This window comes from Fundulus heteroclitus, chromosome 7, assembly GCF_011125445.2.
Source record: "Fundulus heteroclitus isolate FHET01 chromosome 7, MU-UCD_Fhet_4.1, whole genome shotgun sequence".
In the NCBI taxonomy this organism is placed as follows: domain Eukaryota; kingdom Metazoa; phylum Chordata; class Actinopteri; order Cyprinodontiformes; family Fundulidae; genus Fundulus; species Fundulus heteroclitus.
The window spans coordinates 9,264,601-9,281,799 of NC_046367.1; the positions used below are offsets into that span (position 1 = coordinate 9,264,601).

Consider the following 17,199-nt stretch of genomic DNA (forward strand, 5'->3'; position numbering starts at 1 on the left):
TTTGTTTCTGATAAAAACGTCCAACTGGTTTGAAACGTCACACGTTATACGCTCGGTGAACTAACGGACTCTAGGAGTCATTGTCCGGGCGGAATTCTTTAAAGGAGCGACAGCGGAGATGTGTCCCGGGGAGGCCCCTCCCTGCCCCGGTGACATCAGCCGGAGCTCGGCTGCTCTCCTCCAGGAGCCCCCGGTGGTGGAGCACACACACATACACACACACACACACACACACACACACACTCACACACACACACACACTCAGACCCAGAACAGCCAACGAGAGAGCTCGACGAGAGCTGCGACCGCTCGGCTGTTCTCGCTCTTGTTTTTTCTTCATGGGAACTAAAGACGAGAAGTCCTCTCAGGCAGGTAAGAGCCGGGCTGCCGTAATTCCTCCGTGTTCGCCGGAGACGCTTTTGTTTCCCCCGCGGAGAGGAGCGCCTTACTCCACCTGGGAGCGCCTGGAACTTTTCACTGTGGGGAGAAGGCAGCGAGTAGAGCGGATTTCTCAGCTGTAGGGGGGGAGGAGGACATGTGTCGGATCCATGCGCTCTTCTTAAGTCCTCATCGTACTCACACTTTTTTTACGCAGAAGCTTGATGTGGCTTATTTCCCCCCCACTACCACCGCGTCCGTGTCGGAGTTGAACCGTCTTGCATATTAACGGGATCCTGGCCGCCGGGAAACTACAGTAACGGTCTTGTTGTGCTCTGATCTCGCTTTTAATCCGACCTTAAATGCCTAAAAAACCCGCCTTGTAAAGCAACTTTATCCCCGTTAAGCTGCGATGTGGACGTCAGCCGCGGTGTCACAACCTGATGGTCTCTCTCTATGCTAATGGTCCGTCTGCAGCTCAAGTGGGGCTTTGGAGGGGGGACACACCGGTTGCCATGGCATCCAGAGAAACACAGCACCAATTTTTGACGATATAACGTCATCACCGTCTTCCTCTTCCTCATCCTCACCGTCATCCCCGTTGTTCTTTGCAGCGTCTACAACCTGCTCTGTTTTTATAACACAGGGGCCCCCCAAAAGGCCCCCCAGCTTCACTGTAGCTTCACTCCCACAGGATTCAGTTCAATCTTCGGTTATTTCTGGGGGTTCCACCCGATCTCTAGTTAATTCATGGAAAGTCAATGTTTACTGCTGAGCAAAATAGTGCAAAAGTTTCCTCAGTTTGTTTTGCTCTCGTGGAACAAAATGCTTCATTACACAGAAGAGCATTAACATCATAATAGAAAATTAGTAGGCCACTCTTTTTAGTGACGCTTTTATAAAAGTAAGATTTGCCAGGAATATGCGCGGGGAAATAGTGGAAGGTAGGGTTTGGATTTTTTTTATTTATTTAATAAGACCGGCATTTGGTAATTATTGTTTGATTAGCTCTGACCGGTGATCAACAGGTCAAATACTCAGCAACAAGGTCCTGGTTTAAATCCCAGCCTGGGGTCTATCTGCAAGGATGTTCTGCCTGTGCATGTGTGGGTTCTCTCTGGGCACTCCAGTTTCCTCCCACAGTCTGTGAACATAACTGTTAGATTAATTGGTCTTTCTATTTTTTTCTTTTCTTTTTACCAACCCTAGGTGTAAGTGTGTGCATGTATGGCTGCTTGTCTTGTGTGTCTCTGTGTAGCCCCGTGACGGACTGGCAGTCTGCCATTGGTGAACCCCGCCCCTTGCCCAATGACCACCAGGAACAGGCCACCAATCACAACATATTAAGGCAACATCTGTATCCACGATGACAATATAGCACAGACTGTTTTGTATGTTGTCTGTTATACTGTCAGTGAACAGTCAGTAACTGTGAGGTTTACGCCATGCGTGGCATTTCAATACTGACCTGTTAGATGGGGTCTCCCTTTGGTGGACACCCACAACTTTCACAGATTGGAGTCTCAAGATGCTAACGGTAATTTTTAATGTTGAGCAGCTCCGCCTTCATGGATAAATGGTTGTAATCTTGTAATTCCTTGTCGGATTCAAAACTTCTACCTCTGTCATAGAAGGGGCGCCACAGTTTTTACTCCTGTGTTATAAACTGAATGGATCAAAATTGCAATCGGTCTGTCACACTTCAAAACAAAACCATAAAGTAAGTAAGTGCCGGCGACGAAAAGCCAGATTGGTTTATGTTTAATCAATGCAGAAGCCAGTGATCTGTCAGGTTTACTGGGGGTGTAACCATACATCCAGCAGACCAGATAATACACAATACAGAATTAACCTCAGTAATATTTTTACATATAAGGTAGATTTTCCCAGCAATCCATTGTCTATACCCTTCTATAATTACGGCTGGTGTTGTGGTCATTGGGCGAGAGGCCGGGTCAACCATGCACATGTCACCAGTCTATCACAGGGCAACAAAGAGGCATTCAGGACAGACAAACATCCAGCCTCTCACTCCTGAGGGCCATTTAGAGCACTTATTTCCAGCACTTCTCTTCATGAAGTAAAAGTGATATATTTTATTGCGCAGGTGGAACTGGATCAGTTCCTCTGCCACGTAAAAATAAACAGAAGCGAACAAACAAATACAGCATCCCCTTTTTGTACGGCTGTTATTACGCTGCTGATGGAAATGTGCAGTTAATGAATGTCTCCGTTTCCTCCTGTCGTACAAGTGTTTGCGCTCAGCGGGTGTTGCCTTAAAGCTGCGGTACCTGTTCTGGATGACTAGATTGGCAACCGTGCATTAACTTGTCTTGTCACCTGACTGCCGGTGACCTGGAATAGTTCTGTTGGGGAGACTTTTGAACTGGGACTGTAGACAATAGTGGGTAAAACCACTGTCCCATAAGGGCAGTCAAACAACCTTAAACTCAAAGATTGCACCCAACGTTCACAGAACAGATCCTTGTTGACGTGTTGATGTTCATTCACGGTTCCATTAATCAGGAACGTGATGGCGCATGTGATTTAACTCGTATTTCTGTGAGTCAGACACCTTTTAAAGCCTGCGTGTGGGGATGCAGGGCACCCATCTCTGTATTTGCAGGCTGCGTGACCGCTCATGTTGCGCGGTCGGCATCATCGGGCTGAGCTGCCCCCTTCTGTTTTTGGATGACAGTCGGATGTTTCTGCCGGCGCCTTTTATTTGTGCATAATAGCGTGTTTTGATTGCGGTGCAAAATGTGTTTTTGATTTATCATCAGATAAAAGGAAGTCAGCAGCAACGCCGAGCTGTTGGTAAGTCCTGGGTGTTTCTCTGCTACCGGGGCCACTGCTTTATTCATACCTCTTTGGCCTTTGTACACATCTTGTCCTGTTGCAACCACCAACTTCAGTGTATTTTATTGGGATGTTATAAAAAGGCAAAGACGAGCACAATGTGGCTGTTATTTAAGAAGAGGAAGGAAAACGATACGTGGTTTTCAGAATATTTTGGAGTAGGTCTCCACCAGCTTGACAAATGTGTTGTTGATAAATGTGTTCAGGAGGTATAGATACTTCCTGAACACCACATTCTCAGTTGGACATAGATCAGGTCTTTGACTGGACCATTCTAACACAGAATACGGTCCGAACCATCCCGCTACTGGCTGTATGTTAAGGACATCCTTGCCCCAGTTTGACTCTTTTCCAGCCTCCAACAGCTTTTCTTCCCGGATTGCCCTGAATTTTAGCCTCGTGAGACCATCCTGATCTCGCGAGCTTTCAAGGTTCACTCGCAGATCAGTCTGGCTACTCTCCGTTAAAGAAAATTTGGAGCCGTTCACCAAACAAACATCCAATCAGCGTTGGCTTTGAGGCGGGTTGAGGTGTGACGCAACGGGAAGCGCGTCAGTTCAGTCTAAAGAACATGGCGGCTTCAGCCGATGAAACTAGCGTTAGCGTGGCTATCGAGCAAGTTTTATCGGAATTACAGAGTATTTATTTGCTGAGCTAACGAGCCTTTACCTGCAGCAGCAAGAGTAGCTTGGCTGTGGTTGTGTTTTCGTCGTCGCTCTGTTACGAGCGACGACGAATCTGATTGGTTCATTTGGCCCGTCTATCACCAACATAGGCCAATCAGCTAACCAGTATTTTCACCCCTTCCCAAAATTACTTCAACGGAAGGTTTCCAGATGGATATGCGGAGCAAATCTATCTGGCGGAGTCAGGTAACCTGAATTTAGCTTCATCCGTCTTCCTATCAGCTTTGACCAGCTTCCCTGTCTATGCGGAAGGAAGGAAGGAAGGACTCCCCACATCATGATGCTGCCGCCGCCATGTTTCACAGTATGGACTTTTCTAATTACGGAACGTCTGAAGGCAGTTGGTTTGTACTGGTTTTTATTCACGGGTATCAGAGTAAATGAAAACAGACACACAACAAACTTTGTTAGGTCTCTATTAGTAAATAGTTGTGTTTGCAGAGTGGTGCCAAGTATTTCTGTGAGACACTGTAAGCGGGATCACTTTTGAAAACAAACTGCCTGAAGGGGGTTTGGTTGGACTCCAGCAGCAGGAAGTGGCGTGTTTGTTGGGAATTGTGTTCCGGGTATTTATAATATTTCATTGTCTGTGCACTGAATTTATTTTAGGCAAGTAGGCTGGGATCAGCGGAGAATAAACAGTCGCGTGTGTGTGTGTGTGATTTGCAGCTAATGCGCTCTAATTTGAATTTGGCCGAAATCAGTTCAAGCTCAAGTCAGTTACTTGAGCATCATTAAAAGACAGCGATATTTTTCAAACACCCATAAGCCCATCAAATAAAAAAAAAATTGTATTAAACATTGTACACAATGCACATTTTACAAGCATCTCTAACAATGAAAGAAAGAAATCAGTTTCTCTCGCTACCAGCTGCGATGATTCACATCAGTTTTTGTGAGGACTATTTTTCAGAATCAGGACATTTGCTGCTTGTTTTCGCGGCTCCGTCTCGGCCTCTGCTCCCGTCACCAGACGTTTTCCAGCAACCACTCCCCGGGCTCTCCAACAGCATCCTCCGCTCTTGATTGCGATGTAAATTTGATCAGCGCACGTCGCTGCCAGGACTGCGCTTACGCCGCGGTCCTGGTCTGGAACCGGGATGTCTTATCACCCTTCTCTCATCGAAGGCCCGATCCTGTGTTTTAGCCCGGGCTTGAATGGACGTCTTTGTGTCAAAGCACGCATGTGATTGCAGATAAAGTGGCCTCCTCCCCTCCGGGGGGTGAACGTGCGTGTCCCGGTGTCGCCGAGGGCCCCTGGTTCCAGCTGATTACAGCGTGAGTCACGACTGCGAGGGCACGGCCGGTGTCGGCATCAGACGGGCGGCTGGTGGCTGGCCCCCCCATCTCCTCACACCACCCCCATCCCAGGGCCGTCGTCGCCTGCTTCTGCGTTACTTGTCGGGGAATGAAGCCAGCCCATTAATAACAGGAGTGAGTCATCCTGGAGCACGGTCTTTCCCCCTTCCAGCCTCCTCTACTCCTTCATGCTGTAGACATCAGTTGGCTGTTCGCTGCTGGTGCCGCTACCTGCTGTCAGGAAGGAAACATCATCATGATTTACGTCCTCCTGCTGGAAATGGGGATTTATTTTTAGCACGTCACCGTTTGGCTGCGGGGTTGGCTTGTACGGGGAGAGCCGTGGTCTTGTGTACACCCTGAACCTGAGAGAGAAGAGCTCTGCTAAAAGCGGAGATCTCTGGGCCGTTTTGATCCACGCCGGTGTAAGAGCTAAGTGGAAGCTGGTGAAACGGCTTCCCAACGATGGAAGTGCTTTCACTGATTATTGCTTTGGCAGCATCTGAGCCGCAGGAGGAACACAGGAATGACACACCCTGTAGCGTTGTTAGGTTGAGATGCACCTAGAAATCAGCTCGTGAGTAGAGTGCGTCTTTTGCAGCCTTCAACGGGCTCTCTTCCAAGATTTTCCTGGATTTAGCTCCAGTCATAAAAACTTCCTGTATTTGATAATATTAATTTCAGGCCTCAAAAACCAAGCATAGTAGATCTTAAGTGGTATTCAGTGAAGTCTCAAATCATTCATTTTTTAAATAAAAATATGTGGCAGAAGAATTCAGGTGTTATTGCTGCAAACCCCATTATGCTGGGAAACAATAAGGGCTGTCGACAAGCATTTATCCTTGGACATTCAACGTCCGCTGCAAACCTGCAAAATAATTCTGCTTCTCAAAGTGGTTTCTTAACCTGACCCTAGCCAGATTGATATCGCTCCGCCTAGCTTCACTCACATCCATCTGGGACATCTTCCATAGAGAGTGATTTCTCCAACCAATTTTATTGTCCAGCCAATCAGGACACAGAGCTGGAGTTTCATAGATGTGACGTAGTGGAGAAGCGACCGTGAGACTGTTTTGATAGCAATAGCGGCTCGCATCGAGGAAGCAAGCGTTAACATTGATGCTGCTATTTCTTCCGTGTTGTCCAATCTACCTAATATTGTTTCATTAAAAGAACATCAGAGAACGGCTCTGAAGACTTTTGTTGGTGGAAACGATGTTTTCGCCCTTCTTCCGACCGGATTTGGCAAGTTTTGTTTTCCAGGGAGCGTCCGTGGCGGAGCGGTTAGCGCAAACCATGTTAGGAGGCCTTTAGTCCTCAACGCGGTCGGCCCGGGATCGACTCCGACCCGCGGCGCTTTGCCGCCTGTCTTCCACCCTCTTCCTGTCAGCTCACTGTCAATAAAACGCGTGCCACTAGAGCCGCAAACACATTTTTTTTCCTGCGTCGCTATCATCAGCGTCACGGGTTAGCTTCGATGTGAGTGGTTGAAATAGCATGTCGATAAAGATGACAGACAAGTGGCTTATCCAATCATATGCAACGGTTTTTTGATAAGGCCCAGCCTTCTGAAATGTCGTTCCTATGTATCTGTCCCAGATGGATGAGTGGAGCTAGGCGGAGCGACATACATCTGGCTAGGGTCAGGTTAGTGGCTCCTAGCGTGTTTAAGCAATTCTAACCCAACCGTTCCTGTTCCATTATCCTCTACCAGCTGTAGCAAAAAATGTATATTTAACTTGAAAACAGTGATTTTGTTAGTTGGCTAATAGTTTTATTTCAAAACCTATCCAAACAGTTAAATATAAGTTACACAGGTAATTCATTAGGGTATTTTTCATATTTGATTTTGGTTGTAAATTTGAACTATAAATGTTTTGAAAGGTATTTTCGAAACTTGCAGAACCTCATATTTAGAGTCCTGCTTCCTGGTCCTTGGTGCCTTCCCACAGCACGGCGTTGCCACCACCACGTTTCACAGTGCGGACTCTTTTTACTAATTGAGTCCTAAAGTTAGGGGCATTGGATCTTATCTATGGGTCTGGGGGTCAGAGAAACCGAGCTGAATATAAATCCATGCCAGACTTAGCAGATTTTTAAAACCACGTGTCATTTTCCCACCGTTTTACTACTATGTGCTTCTTTGTGTTTTTCCTGTCACATAAAACTGCATCAAAGTCCGTTCTGTACGGTTGAAGCCCGTGGTTGTGGGAAAAATGTGACAAAGTCGAATCAGTAGGAACACTTTTGCCAATCAGTGTATGAAGCATTGCATTAAAAAAAAAACATGAAGGGCTTTTTTGTTGTAATCCAGCTGGAGGAAGTGCCGTGTTTGTTGGGAATTGTTTTCTGAGTACTTCCAATTATTATCTGTCTGCATTTCTAAATTTATTCCAGACAAGATTGCTGGGATCAGCTCAGTGCAGCAAGGATTCTGTTCAGTACTGCTGAAATGTCTCAATTACGTGTCTTGTTGCACATCTCTCAGAAGAGACAGTCCATCCTCTTTACAGACTTGTAGGAATATGATTTGATTTTATACTTTAAACCACCTCCAGATGCTCTGATTAGATTCCAAGAACCAAATGTTAAGATGGCTTTTACAGTCCATCTTTTCCAAAATCTGTTTTAGAGCAAAAACTGACTGAACAAAGACAGTAAGTCAATACTTTTAACAGACAGGAACAGCTGGATAAGGACACCTATGATCTGTTTTATAAAGATTGTAAATGCAAGAAACCATCTAATCTGAGACTACAAGTCAATATCTTGATTTTCTGCTCTCTCCAGCTCCATCCTCTTGTCAAAATATGGTCACTTCTACCTTCAGGAAAAGACCAAGCTCTTGTTGGCCAAACAGTTAACTAGATGTTTCTGAAACAGCATGTTTCAAAGCAGATGTTATGTCAGGATGGTATTGTACATCAGAGTAATTATTGGTGCTGTAGGTTAAAATGCCAGCCAAGTTTAGGTTACCCACCACTGTTCAAGAAAATGAGTTTTAACCTAATTCAAGACTTAATGTTTAGTTGTACCTCTGGGACTCAATGGTCCTGAGATGGAAAAGTTACTTACCCAGGAGGCCCCAGCTCCACCAGGATTAACGCCCGTATTCCTGGGTGACACGTCAATTAGATTCAGTACAGCTCAGCTTGATGCGGTTCTACTTGAACTGTATAAACACCTCTGAATATCTATCATTAAAGCCGCAGTGTTTATACAGTTCCAATGGAACTGTATAAACACTGCAGCTGCACAAGTCTCACATTCCTTTCACACTCTTAGTGATAAAGAGGAATCAAGTCTCACTCATCTACTGGTATCTTGACTAATTAGGATACAAGCGTCACGTCTTTGTGCCTCCAGGGCTTCAGAGTGTGGAGTAATGCTCTATACTACAGCACAGAGAGTGAACTTTAGGCTGGTCTGTAGTTAGGGCTGTGTTGTACATGTCTTTGGCTGACTTTGTTGCCATTGTCGTCTTGTTCGTGACAAGACTGACAAGACTATAAGCAGTCCAATGAATTTCGGAGTGCCAGTTGAACCAAGACCCGTTAACCTCCTCTTTGTCGTCACCAGAATGATTACGTTTTTCGGGGGGTTTTATGTTCTTAAGATCTCATTTGGGGATTTGCATTCCTCACATTCTTCCTCTCCTTTTCACAGCCAGTCTCACCTCGCTGTGTTTATATCGCACAGAGGTTGAGCGATGGCCGCGGCGGCCCCGACAGGAGCTACGCCGGGCAACTCAAACGTTTGCTAAAGCAGAAGAAGCTAAAGAAGTCGGAGCTATACTCTTTAAATCAGCTGAGGAAGGCTGGCGATGGTTACTGCTGTGGTCTGTGGGCAGACGCCATGTGCTGATAAAGTAATGGAAACAGTGCCCGGCAAGAAAAAACAGCAGTCATTTCAATATTTGCTTTGAGTCTTTTATCAAATGTTTCTAGTGTCCTTCTGTTGTTAGCTTACGGTGTTAAAAAACAAAAAAACAAAAAAAAGCTAGCAGTCATCATGTAATTCCTACTTCCTTTTCCTGTTTTGAAGAACTTTCACCAAGAAGATTGGGGGTAATTAGTAAGTAGTAGTTTTCCTGTTTATCAGAAACATCCAGCCGGTTCTTACTGTGGTGTTCTGGGTTGTATTGGAATGAGTTATCCACCTTAGGATGTAGCTGCAAAGAAAATCATCACATAAGAGCATGTCAGTATATTTTTAGTGCTACTCTTTCTCCTTCCTCATGCTATCCATATGTTTTACAACAGGATTAAACGGCAATACACATAGTATTGAAGCACAAAGTGCTGTTTGACGTCTGAGAGAAGCGCTGAGGGATGTGTCTAAAAAGCCTCTTGTCAGAAACTTGGTATGGCTTGGTAAGCTTCCTTTGTTACATAAACTGTTCATTAAGCTGTTTTAACCCTACAGACATGGAAGCTTGCTGCTGCTATGGCAACTGGTCTTTGGTTATTAAAGAGTATGTAACAAGCCGCAGAGGTTTCAGCGATGCAGGGGTCTGAGAGAGAAGCAGGGGAACCCTCGGCTGAGGTTTTTAAATGTTGGTTTTTGTATCCACCGTGTTCCTGGATCACTGTGATACGTTACTTTCAGAAACCTCCAGGGCCGACGTGTTCACATGTAAACAACCCAGCGGAGCAAATATGGCTGAAACATCAACTTTAACATCTTGAATGGGGTAGTATCGTCATATTACTACCTACGTCTTTCTAAGACTGGGGGATGACCTGAAGAAATTTTTCTGCCTTGTCAACTCCACTATGAGAGACAAACTGCCCCCCCCCCCCAAACAAATAAGAAAACAAAACGGATGTTAAAATATAATTTACAGTAAGTCCATATCGGGTTTTTTAACTTACTTATGTGGATAACTCAGCCATACTTGTCCCGCCCCCTTAATTTTAAGTATCCATTGGTGACTGCTACTCAAGCTGAGAGCCGTTCAGTTCTGGTAACCAGCAGATTTCTCTATGCATGACTTTTTTTATGAACTGACTGAAGGCTCAGTTTATCCCTGGCAACATCAACGTTTTCAATTTCTATGGCGTTCTTGGCTTAAAACAATAAGTTACTTGACTCTGGGTTTTGCATTGATAATATGGGCCTGCATGAGACGAAGGGGAGCGGTTACCAGAATGCTGAGCCTTTGCTTTTTGGTTGGGAACTAAGGTTATCTGGATGCTTTTCTCATCTGGAAATATTCCATGTCAAACGGAAAAGCTCCACTTTCAGGAAACAATAGTTTCTACTGTACAGGACAGAGACCAGCACAACTCAACACTGTGTAAACTAGGAACAAACTGTTCCTTATATGACTTACTCTGATATTTTGACTTCTGACCTCAGAGCTAAAATGTGACCACTGATGGGCAGTTGTTCCTATGTTTGGGCCTGGCAGAGAAAGAATGTGCGTTCTATTGTCTCTCCTGTCCAACAAGTTCATCTGCAGCATCCCTGGTCTGCTGGGGGTCACTAATGTCCCAGAAATTGGGGAACTGAGAAAAGTGCGATTCAATTCTTTTACAATTTTTTTTGTAATGAATTAATCAAAATTATTGGGTGGCCCTTATTTGAATGATTTTTCTTGTTGGTCTATCCAACACATGCGTGTGTCAGGACTCTTAAAAGGTGACCGCCATAGGCGTAGGTTTGATTTCAACTTTGGAAGGGACACCTGGTCTCAAGTTTCATTGGTTTGATGTCATTGGTCCTACGCAATATGCATGCCCCTATTTTTTTATACTTGACGTGAGCATCAGGGGACATTTCGTTTAAAGACAAAAGCAGCATTTTTTGCAACATTAATACAAATTTTATAAGCACTATATATATTGTATATAAATAAAAAGCTGCTCCTTAATTTGTAATTAAAATAAATTAGACATCACCTGAAGCACTGAATGGCCAGCTGCTTCACCTCCAAGCTGCCCTGCATCATTATTACTGGATATCTGTGTTTCCTATAATCATATAATGTTACTATTACAAGTGTGTTTTAGTATTAAAGGATTAAATGTAACACAACCTTTTATATCATCCTATGATACTTACTGTCTGAGTGTTAAAATAGCTCCTTATGTCTCTTTTCATTTTTGGTGGCATTATCTACAATCACAACACTAAGCATGAGCCTAAGTTTATTCAAATATAAAATCGCTTTTAACAATTACTAAAAGAAAATATAACACTATCTTATCCGTAATGTAATAATATCCAAAATAAACAGCCAGATTCAAGCATTTTTACCGGACACTAATGTTTGTACTAATTTACTTATGGACTGTGTGGAAATCTATGTAAAATCAAACCAATGTGTTCCTCTGTTTGTACTTTATCCTATTTCCAAAAGTAGAAATAGTCAATTAAATAGCACTATTTTGTGGAACCCTAATTATGCTTTCTAAACAAAAAATAGCAATGTTTAGGCACCATCTCGTATTGTTATACTCTATAAAACGAATAACACCTGCTATTTATATCTGAACCACCTTAAAGGGATTTTTTGAAAGCTTACATTCTTTGCTTGTCGATTTTTCCAGCAGTCTTCAGAACTCCTGCCTGACACTGAATATTTTTGTTGATAAAATGTATTATACTTCAGAATTAAATATTATTTTAAGATGCTAACGTTGGTTACTTACATTTCTTAAGTTCCACAAATGAAAACTACTCTCTCCTGCTTCTTCTATCGCCTGTTATAGCGTGGATAATATAATTTTTTTTAATTGGGACTAGTTTCGTAGTGTAATATTCGTTGTAGTAACCGCAGTATTCTAGCGTGAATTAAATTTAAATTTCGCGCTGCAAGCATGCACGCACATGCACGCACTAGAAAACAGCCAACCAGGGAGAGAAAAGGTGGGACTTAAGGCAAAACAACCAATGAGAGTGGAGTTAAACAGCACACAGCACAGTTACGTGCGCTGCTGAGTTAAAGCGACAGGAAAGACCGACTGGACACGCAGGCTGGCAGACGGAGCTGCAGCAGCAGCGGCCGCCAAGCAGCGGAGCTGCGAGAGGAAAATAAGCGACTGCTTTAACAACGATGTATTGTAAATTATAAACATGTTATTCACATCGAATTATTGGTAGGGACATGTCCCTATGGTCCCTATACAAACCTACGCCCATGGTGACCGCCCAAGGTGCCAAATAAATTTATCCTTGAATAAATCATTTCTTAAGTATGGATTGTTATTTCAACCATAATCAGGTGCAATAATTGCAGATTTTCTTCTTTCTTCTCTGTCTCAGCTGTGCTCCCTACGCTCTGTGACATTTAGCATGTTGGAGAATGCTATTTGTGTCTGGCAAGCCACTTAACCCCGTGTTACCCGCTGTTCTGACTATGACCAGAAAAGGGCTCTAGAAGTTCAGTCCGTTTACCTTTTAGTCATGGTTGCTAATCTAAAGGGGGACTCTGCAGATTTGCAGACATGTTTCCACTGTGACGTTTGTTTGCACCCTGTGGTGCGGTTCCCCTCCACCGCTGGACACACATTCTGGAGTCCTCTTTGTTCCCAGACACTCGAGGCCTCGGCAGTGTTGACTCAGCGTCAGACTCTTTGTGTCTCTCGCCGGATCCGGCGGCTCCCGCTAACGTGCGGCTCCTGGTTCAGATTAACTGCATGCAGTCCCAACGCAAATAATGAGATCTGCTTTATTGGGTTTGTTTGAAAATTAAGAAAGATCACTTTTGTTTTTAATCTATCTTTTTTTTTTCTCAGTTTGAAGCCTTCTTAACTATGACTAAGCAGACGAGAAGTGTTTGTTAGAGGTGGTACTTTGAAGGAAATCAAGCAGGCAGGGAGAGTCGGCAGAGATCTAGCAGCCTCTCATCACAAAGGCATTTCCTCCCAAGCCACTTCCTGTTAAGGAACGGTTGTCTTCAAACTCAGAGCAGAGGCAAGCCCTGCTCTCAGGGCTAATATGGAGCCAGTCGTTTTGGTCATCGGGATGCTTTTATTGCTGTGGGCAGAACATTGGCGTGTCTTTGACCTTGTGCACTGGGCTGTTATACAGCTGGGGGTTCATTACTGTCATCCACTGCAATCCTCCGCTCTGCTCTGAGACACATAGTATGTTTCCCCATTTTAGGTACGCAGCAGTCCAAACTGAGCATGGAGCACGAGTACTGGCAGGCAGGGTCCGCCTCGATTTATGATGTGTGAGAAAAATATATCATCAAAAGAAATGTAAGGAGCAGCACAAAACATTAAGCTCTCCTCGTGTATTTGTTACGCTTAGAAACGGGTAAAACATGTCGTTGCATTAAACTAAATAAAACCAGATTTCATGCTATTCCAACAATCTTGAAAGCATCAGTTCAGCATAAGTGGGATCGTTTATGGAAATAAAGTCAATTATGATAATCTCTCAATTTGGCCCAAATTAACGGTGCTGTCAAGTTCAGTTGATCACAGTCCAATTCAAGTGAGCCAACTCAGTCCAACTATAATTAAAAACAAGCATGTGTTTCAATAATGCAAACTTTTTAAAAGTTATCTAAGAGAAGCAGTTTAATTCAGTTCCCCAGCGTGTACTCCCTTTCTGCAGGAAAGCACTTCCACCTAAATCAGGAACAGGAAGTGCAGGTCAGAGGGGGATGTGGGCTAAAGGACAGGATAGAAGCATAAACAAAGATAAAGCAGCAGGCCAGGGATACTTTTACTGAACCCTACAGGGGTGAGTGGAAAAAATAGGTTTTGTAAAAGTTTTTTTTTTCTTACTGTAAGAGTGTCTTCGCTGCATACTAGGATCTCCACTGGAAACACCTACCAGAGACACCCATTACCACCAAGGAAGTTTGTGTACTAGGTTTTTACGAGGTGAGTTTGACCTCTCAAATAACAATAAACATTCAAATATTAATCTAAAAAATATTAGGTAATTTTTTTGGCAACGTCCTGTCAGAGGAAACTGCTGTTTTACACAAAGCCAGCAGTTGTCTGGAAGTCAGCCGGAGATTTAAAGCAACCAAGAGCCAAGAATGTATTAAGAGAAAGGTTGTGTCAAAGTGTGAGTCCCACTAGGGCTGCACAATATTGGAAAATTGTACAATGATAATGGGAAATCTTGCAATGACATTATCAGGTGTGATATATGACTATTTTCTTCTTTCCTTTCTGTCTCATCTGTGCTTTCATCACTCTCTGATCTTTAGGATTTTGGGCGATGTCGTTTGTGACCAGTAAGAGCATCTTCACACATGAGATCATGTCCAACTGGCTAAATATTACATTAGCATGAAAAATGGAAGTTTATAACACAGTTGCGATGTCGGATTTTCTAAACATTTTGTGCAGCTTTACGGTGATGGATGTGGGCGAATGTATTAGTGCATATAAATACTTGCCGTACTACATACTTGAACATATTTAGTGTACATGCTTTTGGATATTCTATTCTAGTTTGATTTGTTTCGCCTTTAGCTTTGCCTGGTTGGAGCATCTGTAATGGCATGCACCGATATGAAAACTTTGGCCAATATCAATATCCAATATTAATATTGCTGTTACGTCCGATAACCGATATTTAGTGATGTACATACACACTTACGCTTCTGGGATGATCAAATTTTGCACAATTTGGTACTGACTGAAAATTATGCTAGATTAATTTTTAATTAAGTTGGATCACCAACCTTTTTGAAACTGAGAGCTACTTGATTGGTACTGTTTCATATGAAGGGCTACCTGTACTGACTTTTGAACTAGAAGAGTCCAAACTCACCTTAACTCTACATAATATAAATATGTTGAGGACACAACATACGGTCCTGGGGGGGGCTACCTCGTGCCTGCGGGCTCCATGTTGATGACCACTGCTCTAGACTTAAACACTGCTTTTCGCATATCTTCTGTTGACATCATGAAAAACAACCACACTGCAGGCATTGCATCTCTTTATCTATTAACAGTTGGGGTGTCCCTGTTAGCAATCTGGGTCATTCAACATTAGGCATTTGCTCAGCTCAGGTCCCTGTTTGACACTTCATTGACATTCATAAAATCAATAGCATGCAAATGCTTATAAACTCAGCAGCTTTGTCGTAAAGTGAAATAACACCCTAGATTTCATCAGTATTACAGGGTCTGCATACGTAGCGCAGAACTATGGTACTAACAGGCATGGGACGTGGTGACATTCCCAAGGTATAATGACCTTTTTCTGTGTCTTTTTTTAAAGACATAGAAAAATGATTCTACTGCTACAAAAGTAATGCAGCGTTACAGGTATAATTAATTTATACCCTTTACATAATGTTTGATAAAAAGAGACCTAAAAACGAAAAATATACAATGAACACATTCATTTAGTAGTGGGTTTCAAGTAAATATGCCTGTCATGCAGGATATTATATCGTCCTGCCATCTTGCTTTTTATAGAGTAACGGTGGAAGTATAACAAGCTGATTGTGGCTTGTAAATAGTTAATTAACCTTAATTAGTTACGGACTTGTCTATTGTAGCTTGGCAACCGTAGTTTCAGAACTGTGTTCAGTTTTATGAGAGTGATGGATGGTGCTTCTTTAGTTTCCACATCATGATGGTGTCAAGATTTTGTTTACCGATAAACTCAGGATGCACACACGGGACTAAAAGTTTGAGAGTATTTATTACAAGGTTGATGGGTGGAGGTTTGATGAGGCCAGAGGAGCTGGTTGTACAGGAACGGAGAGAAGGTGATGGCAGGAGCTGACGGACCGGAGACAGAGAGTCCACCCTTGCTTGGTGTTGCTCGGCTAGTAGGCCTCGTAGCACTCAGGTTAGCAGTTCATAGAAGACACCAGGGCACAGAGCTGAGCTTCACCAGGGCGGCTAGTCAGGTTAGCCGAACTTGAGAGACACCAGGGCTCAGAGCTGAGCTTCTCCAGGGCGGCTAGTCAGGTTAGCAGAACTAGAGAGACACCGAGGCTCAGAGCTGAACTTCTCCAGGGCGGCTAGTCAGGTTAGCAGAACTGAGAGACAACAGGGCACAGAGCAGAACTCCTCCAGGGCGGCTAGTCAGGTTAGCAGAACTTGAGAGACAACAGGGCACAGAGCAGAACCTCTCCAGGGACAAACAGAGAACAAACAGTCTTTAGAGTGACTGACTGGACTAACCTTAACAGGAGCAAAAACAAAGCTTCCAAGGTAAACGGGGACTGGCATGGAGAGGTGTGGAGTGATGATGACGGCCCAGTGCTGAACTAAAGACAGAGGGAGGTTTAAATAGAGAACTGACAGGTGACACCAGGGTCTGACTAATTAACCAGCAAATGATATCAGGTGTGACTGACTGCTGAGGAGGAGAAGTGAAAATTGACAGAAAATAACTGATGACTGAAAACTAACAATAAATAAAGTCAAACCAAACCCAAAAGAGATGAAAAAATGAAAGTAACAGAAAAACAAAGCCAAACCAAAACTCAACCATGACAGATGGTCAGTGTTGTCTCGTGACCGAAACTTTGTAACAAGTAACAGGTGGGGGAGGGAAATGCTGCGTCAACTCTTTGCTCTATGCTGCTAAATACAACCTGGGTTATTATGGTACTTTCTCTGGCATCTCATTAAAAGGGACAAAAGATTTTAACTTTTTTTAAATCTTGCCATGGGATATGAGTAATCTGGCATTGCATATCCATTAACAGTTGGGGTGTCTAATGGCATTGTGGGTACTGTAGTATCCATTTTTCTCAATGGCACCAGCTATTTTGTCCTAATCGAAGTTTCTGCAGGACAGCATTAAGTTGCTGCTGCAAAAGGGAGTTAACTATGTTGAGAATGCTACAGTCATGCTCCAACAGCCCCTAAAATGTACATAGTTTTATCATTTATTTGTAAAGATATTTCTTAGTTCCCATCATATGTGGTGCTGATTTCTGCGTTGCAGCTGTTTTTATATGTTGGAAACATTTCTGAGCAGTAACTGCTGATTGTAGTCACACATTCCTAATGTCTTCTCAGCATGCCGAGAG

At 43.5% G+C, this 17,199-nt stretch overlaps 1 protein-coding gene across 1 annotated transcript in view; it reads left to right on the top strand.

The window, feature by feature from the left end:
• Window positions 1-125: 125 nt before the first annotated feature.
• The window catches only part of LOC105937937 (SH3 domain-binding protein 4), a 59,243-nt gene continuing 42,169 nt past the window's right edge, over window positions 126-17,199 (top strand). The window contains exon 1 of the mRNA XM_012879513.3: window positions 126-372. The gene's annotated coding sequence lies outside the window, so the exon portion shown is untranslated. The remainder of the gene's footprint in view (window positions 373-17,199) is intronic.